This window comes from Stenella coeruleoalba (genome assembly GCF_951394435.1).
Source record: "Stenella coeruleoalba genome assembly, chromosome: 9".
NCBI classification, from domain to species: domain Eukaryota; kingdom Metazoa; phylum Chordata; class Mammalia; order Artiodactyla; family Delphinidae; genus Stenella; species Stenella coeruleoalba.
The window spans coordinates 70115062-70140357 of record NC_137155.1 but is presented as its reverse complement, the minus strand read 5'-3'; the positions used below and the strand labels follow the sequence as shown (position 1 = coordinate 70140357).

Sequence of the window (25296 nt, the reverse complement as noted above, 5' to 3'; positions counted from 1 at the left end):
TATACATTACTGAAATACAAGAAAAATATTAACAGGGGAGTCAGACTGATACCCAGAAAGGAGGAATCTTTTAAATTTATTACATAAGACTGCTTACAAAACATATTTCTCCAGAAAATGGGAATTTGTTTAAATGATGAATTTAATTAAAAAAATCATGTTTAAAGCCATATATATCAAAGCTTTATACCTTACTGATTATATATATATGATATATATATGAAAAAATACTGTAAAACTGAGACAATCTTAAAATAGAGCAACATCTAGTTTTGCCACATCTAATAGCTTCAAAGAACTTCATGAATAAACAATTGTAGCTTCACTTACAAATACCACAAACAAAATTCAAAATTAATTTTTAAGTTTCAGGTTTCAAGTTTCCAAGGATATACTGGTTCAGGCAGAGACAATATTTGACTTCTGAGCACATCCACAAAAATCAGATTTTCCTCTAAAGACTATTCCTGGACCAGCTGTTTGTAACGTAACTGCCTAACCAAAGGGGGCAAGAAATGAGGAACAGGATATATTTGTTTCTGGTAAACTGCCTATTTCCCTTTCTTCCAGGTCCTCAGAATTCATGGAGTCTGGTATGAGGGATGCCCCCTTTGCAGAACAGGTGGCTCCATCCTATACCCTGGTACTGTTTTTTAAGATGAAAAACATACAAAACAAAGCCAACAAACAAAACACCCCTGCAGGAAAAAAAAAAAAAAGTGGAGGAAGGAGCTAGGAAAAAGCACAGTCATAAGATCCATAGTTACCATTGAAGGAAGGGCATCTACTATCTGGCAGCTACCGTGTAGGGAATCTTACAAACGTTATTTTTAATTCATACACCAAGAAACCCACTATATAGAATTTTCATCCATATTTTACAGATGAGAAAATCAAGTTCAGAGATCAAATAACTTGCCCAAGTTCACACAGTCAGCATATGGCCGAGCCTCGGATTTGCTCTCCATCTGTCTAATGCCAAGCCCTCCTCTTGCCATGATGTCAAGCCCACATCTAAGTTAACAAATATTCCTGCTGGGCTTCCACTGTGTGTACCCATGCTACAAAGAACTACAAAAGAAACAGAGGACATCGCCTTTGCCCTCCATGCGGTTAACATCTAAGAGGCATTCTGAAGATTCAGGTGCCCAATTCATGATAGGCAGTGTGGTTACAGACAGGGAAGAGCACTAGACCAGGGAGAGGGAGATGACTCACTCTGGGCTGTGCTACTTACTAGCCGTACAACCTTGGGTAAATAAGCATTTCTATTATTTCCTCATCTGCAGAGAGGAGACACTATAACATCTACCTTAATTATCTCACAATTAGTTCAAAGATCCAATTAGATAATAAACCTGTGGAATGGGAGCGACTGACAAGGGCTTAATTTCCAAAATATACACATAGCTCATACAGCCCAATCTGAAAAAAACCCAAACAAACAACCCAATCAAAAAATGGGCAGAAAACCAAAATGGGCAGAAAACCTAAATAGACGTTCCTCCAGAGAAGACATACAAATGGCCAACAGGCACATGAAAAGATGCTCAACATCTCTAATTATTAGAGAAATGCAAGCCAAAACTACAGTGAGGTTTCACTTCACACTGGTCAGAATGGCCATCATTAAAAAGTCTACAACTAATAAATGCTGGAGAGGGTGTGGAGAAAAAGGAACCCTACTACACTGTTGGTGGGGATGTAAATTGTTACAGCCACTACGGAGAACAGTACACAGGTTCCTTAAAAAACTAAAAATAGAGCTACCATATGATCCAGCAATCCCACCCCCCCCAAGCATATATCCGGAGAAAAATGTGGTTTGAAAGGGTACATGCAACCTGCATGCACTGTTCACTGCGGCACTGTTTACAACAGCCAAGACATGGAAGCAACCTAAGTGTCCATTGACAGATGAATGGATAAAGGTGTGGTATATATATATACAATAGAATATTACTCAGCCATAAAAAATCAATGAAATAATGCCATTTGCAGCAACATGGATGGACCCAGAGATTATCATACTAAGTGAAGTAAGTCAGACAGAGAAACACAAATATCATATGATATCACTTATATGCAGAATCTAAAAAAAAGTGATATAAATGAACTTATTTACAAAACAGAAATAGATTCACAGACATAAGAAACAAACTTATGGTTACCAAAGGGGAAAGGTGGGGGGAGGGATAAATTAGGAGTTTGGTATGTATTAAAATACATACTACTATATATAAAATAGATAATCAACATGGATTTACTGTATAGAACAGGGAACTATACTCAATATCGTATAATAACCTATAATGGAAAAGAATCTAAAAATGTGTGTGTGTGTGTGTGTATATATACACAGTCATATATATATTCAGTCATATATATATGACTGAATCACTTTGCTGTACACCTGAGACAAGCACAACATTGTACATCAACTATATTTCAATAAAAATTTTTTTACAAAGAGCCTTATTAGCTACTAAATATTTTAGAAATATGAAATGCTAATACTGCTTTGCAAGTGTCCATAGTCTTGTCATTACAGAACTCTGGACAGATATCTGAATTCAGCAATAAAAGGATTAGCTGACTCACTTTTGTGTCCCCTCCTTTTTGTTTTGCTTTAGTTTGTCTTGTTTAGAGAGTTAGTGCTGTAAGGGTGAAGGATTAACCAACTGGTGCTGGTTCTGGTTCTGGCTCTTGCTCCCTGCACGGTTCTGAAGGTGGGACCCATGACGAAACCACTTTTCCTCGCTACAGCTGCACCCAAGCCCGTCCAGGTGCAAGCTCACTGTTAGCCGAAAGGTAAGGTAGCCCTATTTCCCTCTCTTCTCTCCTTCATTTCCTTTTCTCCCTTCTTCATAAGCTATCTTATAAAATTAGAACTCCATGCTCAAGTGTCCATCCACTCTCTAACCCAAAGCTGTACCTCAAATTATAAATTCCTTCTTTCTGTCAACTCAAAGAAAAGTATGAGAGACCCATTCCCTGAGAGAGACTGGAGGAACTAGGTTCAGAAACCAGGTGATGAAGAGATTCTCTGAGGAGGTGGAGAATTTGCAAAACAAGAAACAGTCTTTTGCTGACTGGAAAGTTTCCGTTTAAACTAGGCTGTACCAACCACAAGCATTTAAAATAAATGAACTAATTTTCTGTCTTACATGCTAGTATTCAAACGTAATTTCCTATCAACTTTTTCACTGAAAATTAATCAATATTTAGAACATTCTTTTTCAATGGGAAGAATTATTCCCAATTTCAAACAGCCAATTGACAAGCTTTAGAAGGCTATCTAGATTCCAAATACGTTTGATGGAAAAAGAGTTACTGTAATTCTTCAGATAATTCCCAAATCTTCATTTTATTTTGTGTAATTTTAATCCAACCATTATGATACAGCATAAATGTAGCTCAATGAAGACAAAACAAAAAATTTCATTTTAACTGAAATGTCACAGGAGAAATATACACACAACTTGACAAACTTAAATGTCTCAGGCTTTAAACACACACACACACACACAACACAACTACCTCTACCTATCTCTCTCTCTTTCCCTCTTTCTCTCTCTCTCTTTCTGCTCCCCCCGCCCTTCCACCCCCAAACCTCCTCCCTTCTGTCTCTGTCTTATTTAAAGGAAGCTAACAGTATTCTCTCCTTTCTATAATTTCTTTTCTACATGTGAAACTGTAGACTCCTATTAGATTATAACAGAAACTCAAAATGCTCACTGGATCAATAAAAAAATGGAAGTGAAAACCGTTAGACCTTTAGAGGTTATGAATTTATTCTTACAGGAGTAGTTATAAATTTTATATTCTAAATCACAATTTTATTTCTGATAACCAGTGAAATCTGGGTTCTATTTCAACTCCCTATTTTCTGGGGAAAAAAAAAAGCTTTAGAAATGCCATGTAATATTTTACTCTGGTGTTTCTAAAATATGGTCTTCACACCACCTAACCTGAACCATGTAGAACATCTTCTAAAAAGGCAAATTCCTGATCCCTCTCCAGAATTACTAATGAATCAGATAATCAAAGTCAGATTGGTCAGCACTGTGGCAATTTTCCCCAAATGATTCTTATGACCAGCAAGATTATCACAAATGAGTTTTTTCACTTATTTATATTATGTTTAGGACATTTCCTCAACAGCACCATCTATAACATTTTATAACCTTACTATGTTAAAACATATTAGCTCTCTTTATTTGAATAAGTGTTATTTTCTAGCAATAAAAGATTATTTCTTCAACTAATAATATATTTAGTTTGGTTTGTTATAATTTATTTATGCACTTTACAAGGAGAATTCAACTGCCACATCAAAAGACACACTAAATTTACTTTAACTTTTATCATGACATATTGAAATGTAAATTAAGAACTAGTTAAAATGATTAAATATTATGGTTGGAAAATGTGATTAGAAAACAGAAATAATGGTATAGCTCTTCAGGAAAATAAAGACTATAAATACACATATTCATAGATTTTCAATTAACTCTTTTTAAAATTTCTATCACTGTGTCATCAAACAATATTTTTAACCTCTCATTGTATTTCTTCATACTCTATTAACATTTTCAAAAAAATAAAAAGAGAACTTCACTCTCTGAGGAAGACCATAATAGTTCATTAGCCCTACAGACCTCAGCAGCCCCACACCTGACTGCATTAGGTCTCTTTGCACTTCTCATTTTTTAGGTCACAGAAATACTGTAAGTAATGTAATGAAACCACAGGCTTGCCTGTATTTTCTCATACAGCCAAGCCCTGACTCATAAATATTTCATTTATTGTTGTCTTAACTCTAAAAGAGATTTGTCTGTATTTTTCAAGCTCTGTTTTGAAACCTCTCTTCTGAAAGTGATTCTGACCACGACTTTGGTAAACTAATACACACTACCTCATAGAAAGAACTCTGATTCAACACAATGGCAACTACCCAGACCAATGAACCAAAAATTTTTAAGACACAGAACTATAAAATTCACGTAATTCTGAAATAAGTTATTTCACAAGGAAATTCAATATTATATGATTGAAGTATGTTTTCTGAGCCTTAAAATGGTAAGAATACTGTTCACATAAGCGCCTTTAGGTCAAAGAAAGCAAGGAAAATACAAGATGAGTTCAGAGAGGGAGTTTCGGGAGAATGGGTGTTATGGGTTAGTTGAGAATTAAAAATCACAAATTGCTTATTCAAGAAGTTGAACAGTGGAAGCAAAAAAGATTAAAATGCCAAGAAAGAAACAGAACTGATATTGTTCAATTTACAACTCTTTCATATGATAAAGTAACAAATGTTACCTCTAAATCAGGCCTCCTGCCGAAAAGAGAGATATGTATTCTGAAGGGAAAAAAAAAAAAGAGTCAAATAGTTTACTAAGCTAGCTGAGTATTGTGGATTTGCTCATAGCAAGGAAGAAAAACATCAAGGGAAAGAACTTTACTATTCCTCATTCTTAGTCTTTTTCATCCATCTTCCCATCTCCTCCAGCTGAGATTGTATAATCTACAAAGTTTACATCAAATATAAGAACAGAAACATTCCCTGAAACAGACTCTGCAAGGTTGGCTATCTTAAAAATATAAATAAAGAAATACCAGAACACATAAAAAACCTAAAGAGCTACCATGAGTAAACACAGTAGGAGATCCTCCTTACCCAAAAGCACAGAAGCAAACCCAGTTACACAGTCCTTCTGGCTGATTGAGAGCCCTTATGTGATAAGTTTTCAAATTTCTGATTCCAGCCAGATACTCACTCATCAAATCATACCCTAGGCGCCTGACCTACCCATACCCTCACTTACCAAGGGGTATATTAAAAGCTCTGGGTCGTGCCAAAGCTTCGTCTCATACTTAAAGTTGCCTCTGCTCGTCATGATGCTTCACGACTCTTCTACCTGTCTGGGGACCTTCAGTACATTTTTGTTTCGCCCTGACCACGGAGAAAATGATGTGAATGTTGTTCTGGGTTCACTACCTAGACCACTGATGACTCAGCTGGTCACTGCACTTTATGATCCAGATTGACACCTAATACTGATAATGACAAAAATTGAGCATCTAATGAATTATTGGCTTACTAATAATTTCTTCTCTCTGAAGGCTTAAGAAGCAATAAGGAAAAAAAAAAAAAAGAAAAGAAAAAGAAGCAATAAGGAGAACTACTACTTAACAGCAGTGAAAAGGGAAGAACCAAGATGAAAAATTTTGTCACAGAATTCTTAGAAGTCCATGTCAATTTTAAGCTCATAATTCCAAGCCAGTGAACAAAATGTGGCATGGATTTTAGAAACAGAAATTTTAAAAAGATATGTCTATATTTATATGAATAACTCTGTGTGTGTGTGTGTGTGTGTGTGTGTGTGTGTGTGTGTGTGCGCGCGCGCGCACGTGCGCGCGCATGCGTGCGTGCACTGGGCAAAATATAGTCCATGGGCTAAAACTAGCTCACCACCTGATTTTGGATGGTCTGTGAGGTAAGAACAGTTTTTACAGTTTTAAGTGGCTGAATCAAAAGAAGAATATCTTGTGAAACATAAAAATTATATGAAATTCAAACTTTAGTGTCCATAAATAAAAGTACTGGCACACAGCCACATTCATGCATTTAGGTGTTGTCCATAGCTTCTTTTACACTACAATGGACGAGTCAAATATTTGTAAAGGGACCAATGGCCCGCAACTGTATTTACTATCTAGCCCTTTACAGAAAAAAATTACCAAGCCCTGCTTATATACATGGCTTGACATGAAACTCTAAAATAAAAAATGGTTTGGGATAAATATCATATCAATAGAAATTATGAAATCTTGAAAGTGAAATTACAAGCTTCCAGTCTCAGAAAACACTAACAAAAAAAAGAAATTAGAAAATATCTTAAAAAAACACAGTGTTACACAGGGATTATTCAACCTCAGAAGTGATATTACATGGCAAGAAATAGTACAGAAACATGACTCAAAGCTTCAATAAATGCTTGAAATGGGCTGAAGAAAATCCCGCCCCCCCCCCCAAAAAAAAAGCTAGGAACATTTCAAGATATTATTTAGATATGGGGAAAATATTAAAGGTATAAGCCTACTGTTTGGGGACAATGGTATGTTATCAGATAACTGAGATATGCCAAACTTCTTGATTCTTGGGTGGTTTTTACCTTCTGCACCAGAAAGAAGTGATGAAACTAAAATGGAAAATCAAATATGATTAACAGGAAAATCAAAGCTCAGGAATTAGTAAGAGGACTCTGAGTCACTTTAAATAAGTTTACGTATACAGGACCAATAGACTACAATTTCAAGATATTTTTAAAAAGTGGCTTGTATATGTTATCACAGAACTACAGTTGACAACCTTGACAGAGTTACAAACAACAGAAGAGCAGATGTAATACATAAGAGGGACAAATGTTATTTTATTTTTTGAAGGTAAAATGATTCTAGGAAATGAAGATCAGTGATCTTGACACTATTCCCCAACATTCTAGAACAGGTTACTAAACAGATGGTTTGTGAGCACTTAAATTTTTTTTTAAAACCTGCCATGGATTTGTTAAAAATAAGCCATGCTAAACCTCGTTTCCTTCTCTGACATGTTATTAGATGAGTGGATGCGAGAAATGCATTGGCTGTATAATGCCTGGACCAAGAAAAGTATGGAGTAAGTCTCTCGTGGCCAACTGGGGTAAGTCCACTCACTATCTGTGTAACTTTGGGGAAGTTTCTTATTATCTGGGATTAAGAGGCAAATGTCACAGACCTGTCAAGTTTCTGCACGTTTTGTGAGCAGAGGCACTGGAAGCCTTTGTTCTAGACTGTCTTTTCATGGATGTTTGTATAGCAAATAGCATTTGAAGACCGATAGTATCTCCCTCTGGAACAAAGGGAAGGTTTGCTTATAGCCCATTATAAAAGATCAGGGTTCCTAAACTTGGAGTTCCTTAGGTGTGATACATTGTGTGCAGTGTGGACTTGAGCCACCCTGTGGAGCCCCTGTGGGCCTGGGGTACAGGAACCAAAAAACACATGAGGCTCATGCTGCTGCTGTACCAAGAGCAATACAGTCCTTTGTCTCTGACCTGGAAGTCTTCTGTCTTCTATAATCATCCACAAAACAGTGGCTGGCTAATCTGTCAGCATACAAGTAGGGTGAAATCTCAGATACTTCACAGTGCTTGACAACCTGTGACTCAGCTTTGCCATTGGTAAAATGGGGAAATAACAGTAAGTCCTCAAAAAGGTAGTATGAAGAATAAATTAATTCATACACAAATTGCTTAGAAAAGTACCTACTTAAGCTAACTGCTCAACAAATGTTAGCTATTATTATAATGATAGTTATGATTCATTTCAAATGTATATAGGTAGGTAAATAATCCCATCCGAAGGAGTAATGACAAGTCAAAAAGTCCAAACTCACGAAGTTCAGAAAAGGCTCTATTCTTAACCCTGTTCTGCTCAATATTTTCATAATTAATTAAGTAGCGCTATAAAAATGTATTAATCAAAATTATGGATGACACAATTGCTAACACAGATAATAGAATCAGGATATTTAAAAAATCTTGACATGCTGAATACACTAAACTATAAAGAAACAAATTTAACAGACATACAAATAAAGTATTCAAGTTGTATATTAATTGCAACCTACATGAAATGAATTACAATTCTAATAACAATGTAACACGACTGGAAAAAAAAACAAATTTGCCATTATGTTAGAGAAGAATAGAGATAAATTTTCATTGTGTTCTGTGTTGGTTAGGCTACATTCATGATATGATATTTAGCTCTGGATATACTTTAAAGGGAAACTCCAGCAAAGAGAAGCATACCCAGAGGAGAGTGATCAGAGCTGTGAAGGGTGAAATAAATCCATATAGTATATATAAAGTATAACTGAAGAAATTTGACTACTTTATCCTGAGAAAGGAAAGGTTTATTGAGGATAAAAATTTTTCAGACATCTGCAAAATTATCTGTGTGAAACAGTCTATGTAAAGCCAAAGGGTGGAGTTAGAAAAATGGCTAATTGATTTCAATTCAGTGTAAAGAAGAACTTTCTATCAATTAAAGTTTTCAAATATTGGGTATTAAGATAAGTTCTTCATTCATGGAAGTTTCTGAAAGCCACTAGCCAGGACTATGAAAATGGGGATTGCCTCTTTCACGTACAGATGTCTTTAAACTGCTCACTTCTTATCTGTAAAAAAAGGCAACCCACAGGGAGTTTGTCCAGGCCTCTTGTGTATTTTCACTCCTGTCTTGCCTCCCTGGTTTCTGTTCCATTTCAGCCTAGCTGGCCTCTTCAAACCGATGATTTGTTCTTAGCTGCCCACCTGGCTTTTTGATTGACCTCTCTGATTATTTCCTTTTTCCATACACTGCAGCCCATAGGCCATCTCACAGTAGCACCTGGGTAACAGACCCTGGCCCCATCTCCCGTCTGCTTTGGAAGGGAGAATAAAAAATTAATTTCATGATCTCAAAGGTTTGTTTCAATTCTAGGATTCTTGGATCCTTCTTACTTCTTTTGCCACATACACAGATTGGTGGATGAGCAGTAATTGATGAATAAGTGAATGAATAAATGAGTATTATTAAGAAATTCATAATAAGCTGCTTTCTTCTTTAAAAACTAGGTACCTGAATGGGTCTCACATCTTTCAACCAGTCAAACAGATGACAAGGAGTGAAAAGACAAGAAGAGCAAACACCTGTGGAAACGAAGGAATGAAGTATGAGAGCAAGAGAAAGATTAGGGGTGGAAACAGAAATGAGGGTAGACAGCTATGGAGAAGACCACAAAATTAACTCTCAGAAATGATTAACTAGTAAAGTCTCTAGTCCATAAGCCAAGCCAATTTATAAGCCAAAATAAAATTTAAGGATATATTAAATTAACATATATTTGAATAAAAAAGTGAGAGGAGAATTCTAAACTCCTCAGAACTTATGACAGGAGCAAGCAACTACATTCTTGCAAAGACAAAAATGTTATACACAACAATATTGGTGAATCTCATGCATTAAGCCAGGTGAAAGAAGCCTGCCTCAGAAGGCTACATACTGCATGACGTATAAATATAAGCCAGAGTTGAATGTAATACATACATATATACATAATATACATATATATACATACACAATGTAATATTATTCAACCTTGAGAAAGGAGTATATCCTGCCATTTGCAACAACATGGATGGACCCTGAGCACATTATGCTGAGACAAGTCAGAGAGAGGAAGACATGTACTGTATGACACCACATATAAATATGGAATCTAATAAAGTCAAACGTGTAAAAAACAGAGACCGAAATGGTGGTTACCAAGAGAGGGGGATGGGGTTTAAGACTGATGTTGTTTAAGGGTACAAACTTGGAAGCAGTAGTAAATAAGCCACAGAGATCTAATACACAGTATAATGAATATAGACAACAATATTGCAATGTGATAGATATGGCTACAATACCAATCATCTACAATATATAACATGCTGGACAACTTAAATGTAAACAGTGTTACATATCAAATTCATTCAATTAAAAAAACTGTTCCCCTCCCCCAAAAAACAGACTTGAAAAAAACAAAACTCTAGGGATAGAAAATAGATCAGTGGTTACTAGATACTACAGGATGAGAGGAGGGGTTGACTAAAAACCGTATGAAAAAATTTTGGAGCATGATGGAACTGTTCCTAATCTTAATTGTGGTAGTGATTACACAACTATATATGTTTGTCAAAATATATAGAACTGTACGTTAAAAAGAAGCAAATTTTTCTGTATGTAAATTATCTTTAAAAATGGAAAAAAATTAAAGAGCTTAAAACAACTCTGTAAAGATGAGCAATTAAAACATGGTGTGTGTTATTACTAAATCACAATAAAATCATAGCAATATTTTCTTAGATCAGTCTCCCAAGGCAAAAGAAATAAAAGCAAAAATAAACAAATGGGACCTAATCAAACTTACAAGCTTTTGCACAGCACAGGAAACCATCAACAAAATGAAAAGCCAACCTACGGACTGGGAGAAAATATTTGCAAATGATGTGACCGACAAGGGCTTAATTTCCAAAATATACAAACAGCTCATACAATTCAATATCAAAAAAACCCCAAACAACCCAATGAAACAATGGGCAGAAAACCTAAATACACATTTCTCAAAGAAGACATACAGATGGCCAACAGGCACATGAAAACATGCTCAAGGTCACTAATTATTAGAGAAATGCAAATCAAAACTACAATGAGGTATCACCTCACACTGGTCAGAATGGCCATCATCAAAAAGTCTACAAATAATAGGGAGTTCCCTGTTTGCCTAATGGTTAGGATTCCAGGCTTTCACTGCTGTGTGGCCCAGGTTCAATCCCTGGTCAGGGAACCGAGATCCTGCAAGCCATGCAAGGGGTGACCATATTAAAAAAAATAAAAGTCTACAAACAATAAATAAGATATGGAGAAAAGGGAACCCTCCTTCACTATCGGTGGGAATGTAAATTGGTGCAGTCACTTTGGAAAACTGCAGGGAGTTTCCTTAAAATACTAAAAATAGAACTACCATATGATCCAGCAATCCCATTCCTGGACATGTATCCAGAAAAGACAAAAACCCTAATTCAAAAAGATACATGCACCCCAATGTTCATAGCAGTGCTATTTACAACAGCCAAGACATGGAAGCAACCTAAGCGTCCATCAACAGATGAGTGAAGATGTGGTGTTTTTAAACACACACACACACATACAATGGAATACTACTCAGCCATAAAAAGAATGAAATATTGCCATTTGCAGCAACATGGATGGACCTAGAAATTATCATACTAAGTGAAGTAAGGCAGAGAAAGACAAGTATCATATGACATCACTTATATGTGGAATCTAAAAAATAATGCAAATGAACTCATTTACAAAACAGAAACAGACTCACAGACATAGAGAACAAACTATGGTTACCAAAGGGTAAAGGGGGAGGCAGGGATAAATTAGGAGTATGGAATTAACAGATACATACCACTATACATAAAATAAACAGCAAGGATTTACTGTATAGCATAGGGAACTATATCCAATATTTTGTAATAACCTATAATGGAAAAGAATCTGAACATATAACTGAATCACTTTGCTATACACCTGAAACACAATATTGTACATCAACCACAGTTCAACTGAAAAATGGAAAAAATTAAAGGTATTAAAACAACTTGGTAAAGATGAGCAATTAAAATATCATTTGTATCATTAATAAATCACAGTGAAGGTAACAATTTTGATAGAAACTTATCAGGATCATTTCTACAATACAGTGACCAATATCTTATTTAAAAATGAAATATCAAATGTATAGCCAAATAGCTTTTTTAAAATAAATATATTTTCACTGTCTTATAAATAGGTAACATGTAAAAATAAAATTAATCATTCACATTCTATTTTTAAATGTCCTCTCATAAAAATGTAATTCTAGTAATAAGAAAATAAACATTAAATATTTTATTAATTATGTATTCATATCTTGTTACCATATATTCTCTATTACTGTACAATTGCTCTTAAAATTTGATCTTATATAGTCAGAAAAACAAGTTGTCTCTCAAAATAAAAAAAAAACTTATAATAACGATGTTCCTTTAATATAGTTATATGAGTAAGCATGTACTTGGTCATACTTCAGAATCTGGCATCGTTTCAGCCAAGTGGGAACGAGATATTTCTAGGACACCATTAGAGAGATATCAAGGAGAACAGATATGTAAAATCAAATAACTATTAGAAATGACAAACTGCATTGCCTTTCTTCTATTTGTGGAATAGTCTGAGCAACAGACATGTGGGACTAGAGATAGTTTGAAATTACTGAAAATTACAAAAGAGCAAAGAATTGGAAGTGATAAGAGGGCAACTTAAAAGCATACTTTTCTGGAAGTAGAGAAATATTATAAATAGATCAAGAAAATACATCTTTAAAATTATTATATTTGGGACAACACAAAGTGAGACTGTCAAATGAATTTTATTTTTAGTTACAGGAGTATACATTCTCTGTAACATACAACAAGGTAAAATGTATTGAAAAGTGAACATCTGCAGGCTTACATCACTGCTAAAAACGACCACAGTTTATAATCCCCTGCCTTCTGAGAAGTAATCTGTAGCTACACTCCTGATTTGTCTACATAGTAGGCTGATGGTCAGAATGAGAAAAGACACAACACCATGCATGGGACGGCACACTTCATGGGGTATGTGCACTTGGTGTAACTTGCACGCATTGCATGATTGGGGGACGGGACAGCAAAACAGTGAAGGAATAACCTAGACGAGGCTCTAAAGACTTTTCAGCATTTCCCAGGAGAAGAAAAAAAAAAAATGTCTCAAGAAACGTGGGACCAAGCTTCCTATGCGGTACGCTGTATAAAACCTCGGGTCACACCCTTTAAGCCAAACTACAGCCAAGACACGCAGCACCCCTACAGCTGGAAGTTATGTTTCCTTTTAACGTAGCACAATGCACGGACTGGACCATGAGGCGACCCAACGTTTCAGGTGTGTGTGTAAGGTCCATTAAAAAGGAGAGCTCTAATTTTGGAAAGACAAAGTTTATCAAACAGCTCATCCAACTCCATATTTTATTTCTGGATTGGTGCCACCACCAGCTAAATATATAACTGAGCACAGGACCGAGGCAAAATTGTGAAGAAATTAATATTTATGGGATGTTAATGGTATGCGCTTCAGGGAAGAGGATGCCAGGCGGTTATTTATTTTTCTCAACCCTAACATGACCAACTCCACATGCACTCACTTCTCCTCTCCTTGTTTCATCATCCTGGTTAAATAAGGGGCGGCTCCATTCCTGACTCAGAAGGAGGGGAGGGATGTGAGAATCCTACGCGGGCTAAGACCACTGAAGAAAAATACTCTCACATTTTAACGGAGCCTCCTGAGCTTCGTAAACAAAGTTATCTGCAGTAATTTTTTGCTGGTTTTAATTGTTTTTATTTTAGGAATTATCTTTTTCTCCCAGTCACTCTTACATGTGTGTTTACATGGTAGTAAGAGAGAACCTGTTCACAGCTTCAAATTTGATTCCATGTATTTCATAAAAGGTTTCAGTTGAAAGCAACCTAAAAACGAATCCAGTCTCTTTTTAATTTTGGAGGAAATGACTCACCCAATATTGCACAATAATTAAAGTCAGACCAAGGACCAGAATGCAGGTCTCCTGGCACTTAATGTGGAACTCTGAACAGTAAACCAAGCGGGCTGTTTTACTATCTGAGATAATAATTATGCTTTCCAGAAGGAGTCATTTTCGTTCACATTCTAATATGCATTATTATTATCAGACAAGGTCTTTAATACAAAATTTCCTACTTGGAACAAGGAAAGGAGAATACACTGGGACTTGGAATAGCTAGATGGCAACACAGAGGGCACTGGGTACCTAAGGACCAGGATAAAACAGGCAGAAGGCATAGGTTAGTAATTTTTTAAAAAGGGAAAAGTGGGGTAATTATGTAATAAAGCCCCACTTTGCCTTGCTTCAGCTTCCCAAGGACCACACATTCACTCGTGATATAATAAGAGATCAGAAGTATTCTGAAAGATCTCATAATTCAGTCAGGAGGAGGGAAGAAAAAGAGAAAAATGAGATGAAGCAGGCAAAGAGAGACCTCCTTCATTACCAATAGAAGAGATTATAGACTCCTTTCTCTTTCTCAAGGTATTTAGAACAAAACTGCTGAGCAAGCTAATGCAGATTTTAAATATGGACACAGTGTGTGAGAGAGGGCTCTGTAGGACATTAGGTTTGTGAGAACATGATCTGTGTATGTGGGTGGTGTTACATGGAGAGTTGTATCACTTATTCAGGCCTTAGCTGAAGATGTCCCAAAGCAATGTGAGCAAACTAAAGAGTGGGACTTTAAATTTGGAAAGATGGACTTTCCGGCAAATCATAAAGCCACAACCTGCTCTGTTTAAAGATAGATACTGAAAGGATGAAAGGCAAGACACGTTGTAAACTATGATGTGTGTGCCAATGCAAAAAAAGTAAAGCTACCTAAATCTAAAGGTTTCACAACAGACCTTGACTTAACCCATTTTCCTCCCTCTTTCCTCACAGAAGATCCCCAGAATTACTTGGAATGCCCGTATTGTACTCATAGTGTAGCCATTAGAAACATCTATACACGTGACTTATGCTAGTCATATTAAGATATAATGATAAGGCATATGATTAAATGTCAGTTAAACAGTGCTAAACATTATTATATTGAAGCACTCAACTATTGAGCGTTTGTCATACAAAAGCACGAACATCCACTCACAACTTTCCAGTTAAATGTCATATTGTTTCTCAGATCAAGAGTAGTTTTAGAGCTCCTACCAAGGACAAGGCATGTTCTAAGCACTGGGTTAGAACAGTGCCCAAACGAAAATCTTTGGATCCATGGAATATACAATCTCATTGAGGGAACAGATGATAAATAAACAATCTTTTTAAAGTCAGCTGATAGTGCTATGGGGGAAAATAACGTATAGTAAAGGTGACAGTGCATGATCAATGAGGATTGTTATTTTATATAGGGCGGTCAGAGAAGGCTTCTTTTATAAGGATACGTTTGAGCAGAGACCTGAAGTTAGTGAAGATACCTGAGGGTAGAGCACTCCAGACAGAGAGAACAGAGAGGAAAACTCTGAGGTAGGAATCAGCTGATCCCATTTTGAGGAATGTCAAGGAAGTCAGTGTCTAGAGTTGACTGAATAAGAGGAAAATGATAGAAAATACTGTCAGGTAGCAGGTGTCAAATAATATGGACTTATGTAAGGTCTTTGTCTTTTATTCTGAGAGACAGAGAAGCTGTTGGAAGGTTTATACAAAAGAGTGACATAATCAAACAGATATATCTTCAAAAGATCACTCTGCTACATGGAGAATAAACTGTGGTGCCTGGAGGGAGAAGAAAGGGGATAAATAAGCAGCTGCTGCCACAATTCAGGGAGTTGCTGATGGTCTGTCTGATCAGACTGGTTGGGGGTGTACTAACCAGATGTATAAAACAAGATTTGGGGGGACCATTTAGCTCAACTAAAGACAGACTGAGAAAGGGGAAAAAACGAAGACAAAAAGGAAGTGAAGAGCTAGCTGCAGGCACACAGATATAGCTCAACCAAATCCTGGAACATAAATTTGGGTGAAGTAATGGTGAGGAATAGCTTTTAAGGATGTTGGGGATCTTTTTTTTTTAAATGAGATGATTTTATGACAGTCTACATATGCTAAGATGTTAAGATATTTGGATTAATGTACTATAAGTTTCTCCACACTATCTGCCAGCAAGACATTTTATAAACGCTTTCTCTGAAATACGCCTACCACAGATTTTTTTCTTACCCCCTAAAATACACTTTAAGAAACTTTTTTTTTTCTTAAACGGAGAAAAAGTTGCAAAATGATGGTTGTGGTTCTGTATGTGTACCAAAACAAAAATAATGCAAAAAAAAATATTTCACAGAAAATGCCATCATAAAAGTGGAGAAGAAAAGAAATAAATGAATACCAGGAAAACTTTAGGTTCTTTGTAGTAGCATCCTTTCTTTGAGGAATTTAAAGTTAATTTCCTTAACCTGGTTTTTTCCTTTAATTTTATGATATTCTCATGGTACAAATCTTTTAGACTTATGTTAGAAAGAGCTTTAAAAAGAAACACTAAAAACTTAAATAAATTTCAAATCAACGTTATCTTCCGCGAAGTATATTTTAAGGTTTCCAAGACAGAAATCAAAGGAAATTGAGGAATCTTAATAAACTAAAAATGCTGAGAGCCTTTAAACCCCTGGGGACTCATCTGCTTCACAGCAATGTGCTTTTTCAACATTTAAATTTTATTGGCTCCTGCTAATGAAAATAATTTGCCACAGCAGAAAGGAATGAAGATGTCAGCTCCATATGATATATTTATCAATATAATGGTAAGGTATGTTCTCGAGACCCTTGGTGGATTGTAGAAAGAAAGAAGTGTACAACTGACTGGGAAGCTGAATTCAATCAACAGAGTATATTAAAGTTAAAGAACACATATCTCAAATATCAAGGAATTCAAAAGGTTGAACCTGCACTCCACAGATAATTTGTGGAGAAAATGGATTTTTAATAAAATTTTACACAAATCATATAAATTGAGGGAATTTTAGAATTCAAATTGTTCGTGGTAAGGAAGCTAAACAAATGAACGAATACAAGTCAATTTAGAGAAAGTGAACCAAGTTCACAATCACAAAATGAAAAAGTATTAGGATTCAGTGTGAACTATAAGCTATAAACTGTTAAAATATAATGTTGCTTTAAAATGAAACAGGGGTGATACAAGTATACCTCACTTCAGAGCACAGGTATATTCTGTTAATTTGGCTGCTGGGCAAAATGCTGTATAGATAAACACAAATTCCTAGTCACTCCAATTATAAAATTGAGATTATGCTCCTAAAAATAATTAGGTCAATACTTAACAATATCACGTTTGAGAAAACAGCAAATCACTGAAGCATCTATTTAGAGAAAAAATAGTTTAAATGAATACCATTACTGAAAATAAGTCACCACACACACATAGGTTTACTTTTTCATTTTAACATTAATAGTGTTGGAACATAACAAATCTAAATATTCTCTAAGGACCTCTCTCCAGCAACTCAATATTCTAATGTTAACCTCTTAGCTATAATATCTCTTTATATTTCAGCAAAGTTACTCTCTTTTTTTGTTCATTTTGTTTGGAAAATTGCAGACAGGGGATAGATGAAAACACTGTGCAGAGCAAAAGAGTATATACAAAAATACATCAAAGGTAATGACAGGGCAGAAGGAAATAAGCAAGTGGAAGTAAGTACCATTTATTTTAGTAGGTAGGAACACCTACAAGGAAAGGCTATTCTACTTATTAGTATTTATGAAATTCAATAGTAGTGAATTTTCATATAACCAATGCTGGACTTAAAAACAAAGTAATGTTATTTTTAATCAACCCTCCTAACTATTCTTAGTCAAGGTGTTAAAAAACAAAATAGTTATGGGACAAATGAAGAAGCTAAAGTTTGGAACAACTCCATAAGAAAGCACTGAAAATGACCTAAGCCTCATGAAAAAAACAAACAAACCTAAAGAACTTAAATTATTTTTACCTTTAAATTATTTTTACCTTTACCTGTAAAGTGTTACCTTTACAGATAACACTCTGTAAGTGATATGACTGGAGTCCAAGTATATTAAGAGATAAGTAGTTGGACCTAAGCAAATATTCATGTCATCTAAAAAAAAGAAGAGATGTAAACTATGGCATATAAAACTCAAATTAGGCATTAGGTTATTTGTGGATCATAAGCACTGGAATATGTTTAAGGAAAGTTTCAAGCACCTTTCAGAAGGCTTAAGAAGATAAACAACAATCTTTCTGGGTTGGATTTGACCAAGTTTGTTAGAACTCTATGAATTAAGCACTACATAAACAAGGTCACTTTCAAAATCTATGCAAATCTTAAAATACACTAATTAGGGGGCCTAATTTAAGAAATAAACGTTCTTTTATCAAAGGGCAGTATGAATCTGGGCACTGGTTAGAACATTTTAGATCCATTCATTTATCACTAAGATCACTACCATCTGTCACAAAGTTAAAGAGAAAAACAAACAAACAAACAAAAAACTGTGCCATGAATTAGTATTCAGTGACTGTAATGCAACTGATATTATTTTGGAATTCAACTGTGATTTGCAATTTTATTTAGCAACACTCATGCCAAGAGAACTTCTTAGTGATATTCTCTTACAAGTCAATGGTCTCTTTTTTTTTTAATTTTTATTGGAGTATAGTTGCTTTACAATATTCTGTTAGTTTCTGCTGTATAGCAAAGTGAATCAGCCATACGTATACATATATCCCCTCTTTTTTGGATTTCCTTCCCATTTAAGTCACCACAGAGTGATGAGTAGAGTTCCCTGTGCTATACAGTAGGTTCTCATTAGTTATCTATTTTATACATAGTATCAACAGTTTATACATGTCAATCCCAATCTCCCAATTCATCCCACCCTGCCATTACCCCCTTGGTTTCTTTCTATTTTAATTAAGAGAGACAGAAAATACATAACCACTTCCAACATTCACTTTTCTATCAGTATTATAACTAATAGTTGACACAACATGAGACTGTCCACACAGAAACAGACAAGGGTGATGAGGCAGAGCAGCTATAAATCTTTACATATAACACAAACAATATCTCTTTTATGTAATGAAGTACCGTAACCCTCACATTTTCTCTTGAAATAAAAATGTCTGGTAAATTTGGCTATGTTCAACATATTATTATATGCTCTAAAAGTCTCAATCAAGCCATGAAGGTATTTTCACATATTTAAATATACTTTTCATAAAGTACAATTTTAATAGTTATGCAAAGAGAGTTGTTTTGTGTTTCTGAGTTTTTGCTTGTACAAAAGGAATATAATTTCTCATTACAGTTTTTCTGTAATTTTAATGTTCACATTTTTTCCTATTTTTTGGTGTGTCACATACAACAATTTCCCCTATTTTAGGATTTTAGAATATCACAAAGATTTATTTTATTTTATTTTTAAAGCAAAACCACTGTACTACCATCAATGCAAAGAAATAAAACTCTAATGACAGTTTACTCAGATATAACTATTCATAAATCTATTCCTATCATAATGTAATTATAGGTCTCTTTTCACTTGAAAACAATATTCAGTTCTAGAATTTCCATCATCTGAATCCTAATGTATAAGTTGAGGAATTTTGAAAGATAGTTTAAAATAGCTCATAACTGTTATTTGTATACATTTCCCTTTGATTGCTCTATTTTAATATTCATCATAGTGTAATAGTAACATTTAATAAACTATGTATTAAAAAAAACTTGTACTCACATTTAAATTGAATGTTAAAAATTATTCCCTTAATTTTTTTTTGTATTCTTGTACTTAAAAGTGAAATTTAAGATGATCTTTTAAAATTGAGTGTCTTCTGTCACTTACCAACAGGGATGTATCATCAGGTTTCTAGTCTCCTCTTTAAAAGTCAGTAACTTTATCACAGTTAAACCTTTCTTTCACTTAAGTTTTAGATAACAATGAAATAGTGGGTTTCTTAGAGAAGAACTGAACTGAACAACTACTGAACGTGCGTGTAGTTTAGTAATAAAAATGGAAGGATGGATGGAAGGAAAGAAACAACTTTTAAAAGCTCTAAAGCTGAAATGAAATTTTATGACCCTAATGACCATAGTGTATATAACTTTATACCCACTTTATTAATACATATACAACTAAATCGAAATTGTAAATTATTGGTTAGCAGTATTAAACAAACACTACACTTTAAAATTCCAGGACACTGAGAATATACTTATCCATAACTCACAATGACAGAAAAGATAAACAGGCCTTTTGACAACATAAAACATTTCCTGAGGTACACCACAATGCAAAATTGAAGACGAAAATATCTGAAAGCTCATCTCTGAGTTTTGACCTCTAGCATAGACGTGCTATTAAACACACCCCTCCTGTCTCCACTGAAGCCTAACCAAACTATTTGAGTTAGGAGAGTGTGCAAAGATGTGCCTTCCAGGCAAACTTTTGTTTTCTAAAAGTTAATCTCCCGAAATACTTCCAGTTGGAAATCGTCCACTTGAGCTACTTGACACCAGGGCGTCACTTTCTCCCCTTGGCTTACCTGCTACTACTTAATTATTCTTCTAAGCAGGCTCTGGACAAGTTGGGGAAGGTAGCTCTTTCAGCACTTCTGAATCCATGACGACTACAAATGTACACACCTAACACACTCCCACAGGTCTTTCACACGTCGCGAAAGCCTGACCACCTGGGAGCAGACAGGACTCGAGGAACAATCCTCAAGATCAAGAAACTGACTGGATTTCAACATGTGGTGAGAGAAAATGGGCGGGGCGGGGGGGATAGGAGCACTACAGACAGCAGCTGTCCATTAAGTGGTTTAAAACTGTTGGTTACAAAGCTGAATAAACAAATACACAGATGGGTCTAGTTCCTTGGGGACTCCGGAGTCTGAGGAGCCCCCCCCGAGCGGTGTCCAGTTGGGCCTCTCTTGCCTAGTCCGCGTGCAAAGCGCGCACTGGTTCCGCTCTCAAATGCCCGAGACTCGCACGTGCCTTTCCCTCCCGTTACTCCTAATGAGTTTCACCCGCGCGCCAGGTGCCCTGAGAGACTTACCTAAGATATCTCAGGGTCTGAGGATAGGAGGGCAACTTTCCCTCCCTGCTCTAGGCCGACCCGAACGCCCGGGGCAAGCGAGGGTCCACGCAGACGCTAGTCCCTAGGTCCGGGTGCCCGGGCGTCCGGGCGCTTTGCGGCCCGAGGGGCGGGGAGAGGCGCGCGGGAGACGTGCGGACGGCGGGCGCGGCCACCTAGCGGGTCCAGCCCGCGCCGCCGCCGCACGTGCGCCGCCGCGAGCGCTACGGGACGTCGGGACCCGCGCTCCCCCGGGGTCAAAGTCAACCCTGCGCGCCCGCCCTCCGCTCGCCCGGGGCCTCCGCGGATTTACAGGTAAAAGCCAACCGAGAACACTCCCTTTCTCCGAAAGGTGTCTGCGCCCCTCCCTCGTGCCCTCCCTGAAGAACCGGGAAGAGGGATTTCACCCCCAAACCCACCCTCAGAGTGGGGAGACCTTTCCAAAGCTGAATAAAAATAAGAGTAGGACAGACCCCGGGTGAAGCGGCTCCTGCTAACCGTGGACAGGGGAAAGAGCGCGATCGGGGGCAGCAGTCGAGATGCACGATCATCCTGAAGCGTCACTAGGGGCCAGGAGTTTCTTCGCTGGAGAAGCAGGACTGTCCCCTCTCCGCCTCCCATTCCAGAGAAGTACTTGTGAATTGTACGCTGAAGTGTCTAACTTTGAGACCAGAAGCGTGCACTTGCCCCATTGAATAAATAAAGGTCAGCAGTTGGATCAGTAAAGTTGGCCCAACCGCCAGATGTTCTTACTCTCGTTTCTCCTCTCGGGGAGGGGGGGGGCGGGAGGAGGGGTAGGAAGGAAGAGGAAGAGACAACAAACAAGAGAAATAAAGGAGTAAACGAACACAACTGGCGTCTCAACACACATATTCCTCCAGCCGCGGTGTCGCCAGACAAGGCAACACTTGGCACATACAAAACTAAAAATCGTCCGTGAGGCAACAGCAACCTCCCCTCTCTCGACTCCCCCTTCCCCACATCACAAAGCAAAATGAAAAAGCACAAGCGGTGATGTTGGGTCCGGAACGCGACCCGGATGCCGAGCCGAAATTTGACACATGTCACACCCGCCCCGCCGCGCCGCGCCGCACCGAGCGCAGCGACTGGGGCGAAACTTTGCCGCCGCCGCCGCCACCGCCCTGGGAGGAGCGCGGAGCAGAGTAAAGGCGCACGCAGACCGGCCCTGGGTGGAGGTGGCTGGGACGGGCTGGGGGGCGGAGGTGAAGCGCGCCACAGTGAGGGCAAAGAAACTTACCGCGACCGAAGACGCCTGGTCAGCGTCCCGGGAGGTGGCACCCGCGGCGCCGAGGCAGAAGCTCCCAAACAACACACCCACGCGCGATTCCTGGCAGCTGCTGCCGCGAGTGGGGGCGCGCCCGGGGTGGGGGCTGGAGGAAGCCGCAGCTGGCGGACGCGGCCGCCGCATAAATAACCCGGACCGGCGCTCAAGGGCGGGCTGCGCTGGGCTCAAGCCGGGGCGCTGCGGCCGCCGCAGAGCTGCACGCGCCGGCGTGTCTCGCGCTTTCTCGGAGGCTCGCGCTGTCTCGCGCTGCCGCTCCCCCCACCCGGATCTCTGTGTGTGTGTGCGTGTGTGTGTATGTGTGTGTGTATGTGTGTATGTGTGTGAGTGTGCTCTGGCGAGCGCGCGCACCCGGCCGCGCGCGCGTGTTGTTGGCAATGCAAACTGTACACACGCTGCGCGCCGAGCCGCCTCTTCTCGGAGGGGCGGGCGGAGGGAAGGGACGCCTCCGAGGATTCTGAAGTACTGTTGGGCCACTTGTTTATTTTTGTTTTACTTTGCGTTGTTAACGTTGACTGTTGTTGTTGTTGATCCCCAAAGTGGTTTGGAACCAGCTGGTTAGAATGCCTGTCACCCCCATCCACCTATCTCCTCCCCCGGCTCCCCCAACTTCTTTAAGGGAGGGGGAAGCGCGGAGTAGACTGTTGTTCCGATTTCCAGGGGAGCCTCCTGGCTGACGTCAGGTCCACCTGCTCTGTAAACAACTCGCCGGAGAACTTGTTTGTTCTGCGCCGGTTCCTCCCCCACCCCCACCCTTCTCCCCACCTCCTGCTCCGCCTCCTCCCGCTCGGCCCAGACAGCGAGTCGAGGAAGGGGGTTGGGGAGGGAGGAGAGAACAAAACCGTATGCTGTATTGGCAAAGCCGAGTTGTGTCTGCTGCTCCTTGGCAGTCCCCAAAGTACGTCCTCTCAGCAGACGGAGCTGCTGGCAAATGAAACAGGGGATTCCAAGCGAAGTACAGGAAGCCTCGAAGGGATCCGAAGCCCTCGGTGGCAAGGAGTGAAAGTACTCGATAGTCAGAAAGGGAGACCCAAGCGTGCGTTAAAACGCTGATTGGCCTTTCTTTTCACGGTGTGTGCCTCCGCGGCCTGGGGTGGAGAGAGGCCGAGTGTCTTTCTCACTTTTCATTGTTGTCGTGGCTCCTGTCTCACTTGGGCCCGGGAGTTCTCGGGCTTCCTCGTGGTCGCACAGCCCTGGTCACGGGCTTGGGGCCGGGCTGCGGGCCGGCCGGGGCGGAGCTTGGAAGGAAGGGGCCGCCGAGCTAGGACTCTTAGGGGTCTGCGGCTTTCGAGACGGGCCCTATCAGTGGCTGAGGGGAGCAAAGTAACCGGAATGAAAGGAAGGAAGAAACTGCCGGAACTGCCGTGCGCACTTCAAAGCCGAGGCGCCGGCGTGGGGAGTGCGCAGGCCTAGCTTCCAGAGCCCGGGTCTCCGCTCCTGTCCGTGGGGTGTGACTCGGCCAGGTCCCACGCGGGACCGAGGGGATGACAAGGGAAAGGCCGAGGGAGGACGAGACGGGCCCGGGTGGGACATGTGACCCGAGGGGAGGGGTGTACCGTAGCCCCTATTCCACCGCCGCTCCTCGCAGGCCGTTCCTCCCCGCAGGCCCCCACCAACCCCTCCCTCGCCCGCGGGCCGCGCGACCCTCCACTGGCCGCGTCCCCCTCGCGCCGCGGCGGAGCCGGCCGCTCTGCCAGCAAATCCGTCGTGAAGTGTGGTGTTCCGAAAGGTGCTGAAACTTTCCTCCAAATAGCTGCAGACGAGAGGCCGTGGCGAACAGACCCCGGCCCCCGGCTTCTTCCCGGCCAACTTTAACATCTCTAGCGGCAGAAGAGGGGAGGGGGTGACTGGGGAGACGGGCGAGCAGGACCAACTTACGCCTCTGAGTCTTTCTTTTCCTCAAAGAGCAGCGCGCCCTTTCTCTAAAGGGCAGAAGCGAACTCACACACACACACACTTGGCACCAACTCTTCCCTCCAGAACCCGCAGTTCTCCCGCGGAGGAAGCAGCCCTGGCACCCACATCTATAAACACACCGTCGGGTTTTCTAGTGAAACCAACAATAAGCCACGGGTCTGGTCCTGGGAAGACGGCCCCTGCCAGGAGGACAAGGGAAGAGGTAGAGTTGGGCTTTGAATTGCGGTGCTTTCTGTGAGCTTTCAAAACTCCAGGCAGTCCGTAAGTGCTCTGCCAGTGGATTGTGTCCTCGCTCTTTTTTTAAATTGTCTTTTTTCGAAATGCTGTCTGAATAGTGGACAAATAAACCGAATTTTTTTAAAGATGGGAGCGAGGAGAGAAGGAGGGAGCAGTCATTTAAATTATAATACAAAACGCCAGATGTAAATGACCACACCTCGCCCTTCTGAAAGGTGGAGATCATTTTATGATAAGTAATTTGCGTTTATACTTCACAAGCAACCCTAAATAAAAAGCGGATTTTCTGAATTAACCTGAAACCATTTTGGAAAAGAGAAGAACGGCGTCGAAATCCTTGGAGATCCGAGGATGTATCTTTCCACTGGGTTTGTGAATAAAGGCAACAGAACAGTCTAAAGGTCTACAGCTCCTCACTTTTTTTCCTTCTTCTTCCTCCCCCACACACACCGACCCCACTTACTTCCCTTTCTCTCTAGGGGTCCGACGGAGGAAGTGAGCG

At 39.3% G+C, this 25296-nt stretch overlaps 1 protein-coding gene across 13 annotated transcripts in view; it reads right to left on the bottom strand.

Moving 5' to 3' along the window:
- Window positions 1–22723, bottom strand: part of FOXP2 (forkhead box P2) — a 531942-nt gene extending 509219 nt beyond the window's left edge. For 11 of the 13 annotated variants that reach the window (XM_079931091.1, XM_079931108.1, XM_079931092.1 and 8 more), the window contains exon 1: window positions 21320–21900. The gene's annotated coding sequence lies outside the window, so the exon portion shown is untranslated. Of the gene's footprint in view, window positions 1–21319; window positions 21901–22595 lie in introns of those variants that run through there. The other 2 variants (XM_079931102.1, XM_079931101.1) reach the window with 2 other exon arrangements.
- Window positions 22724–25296: the final 2573 nt, after the last annotated feature.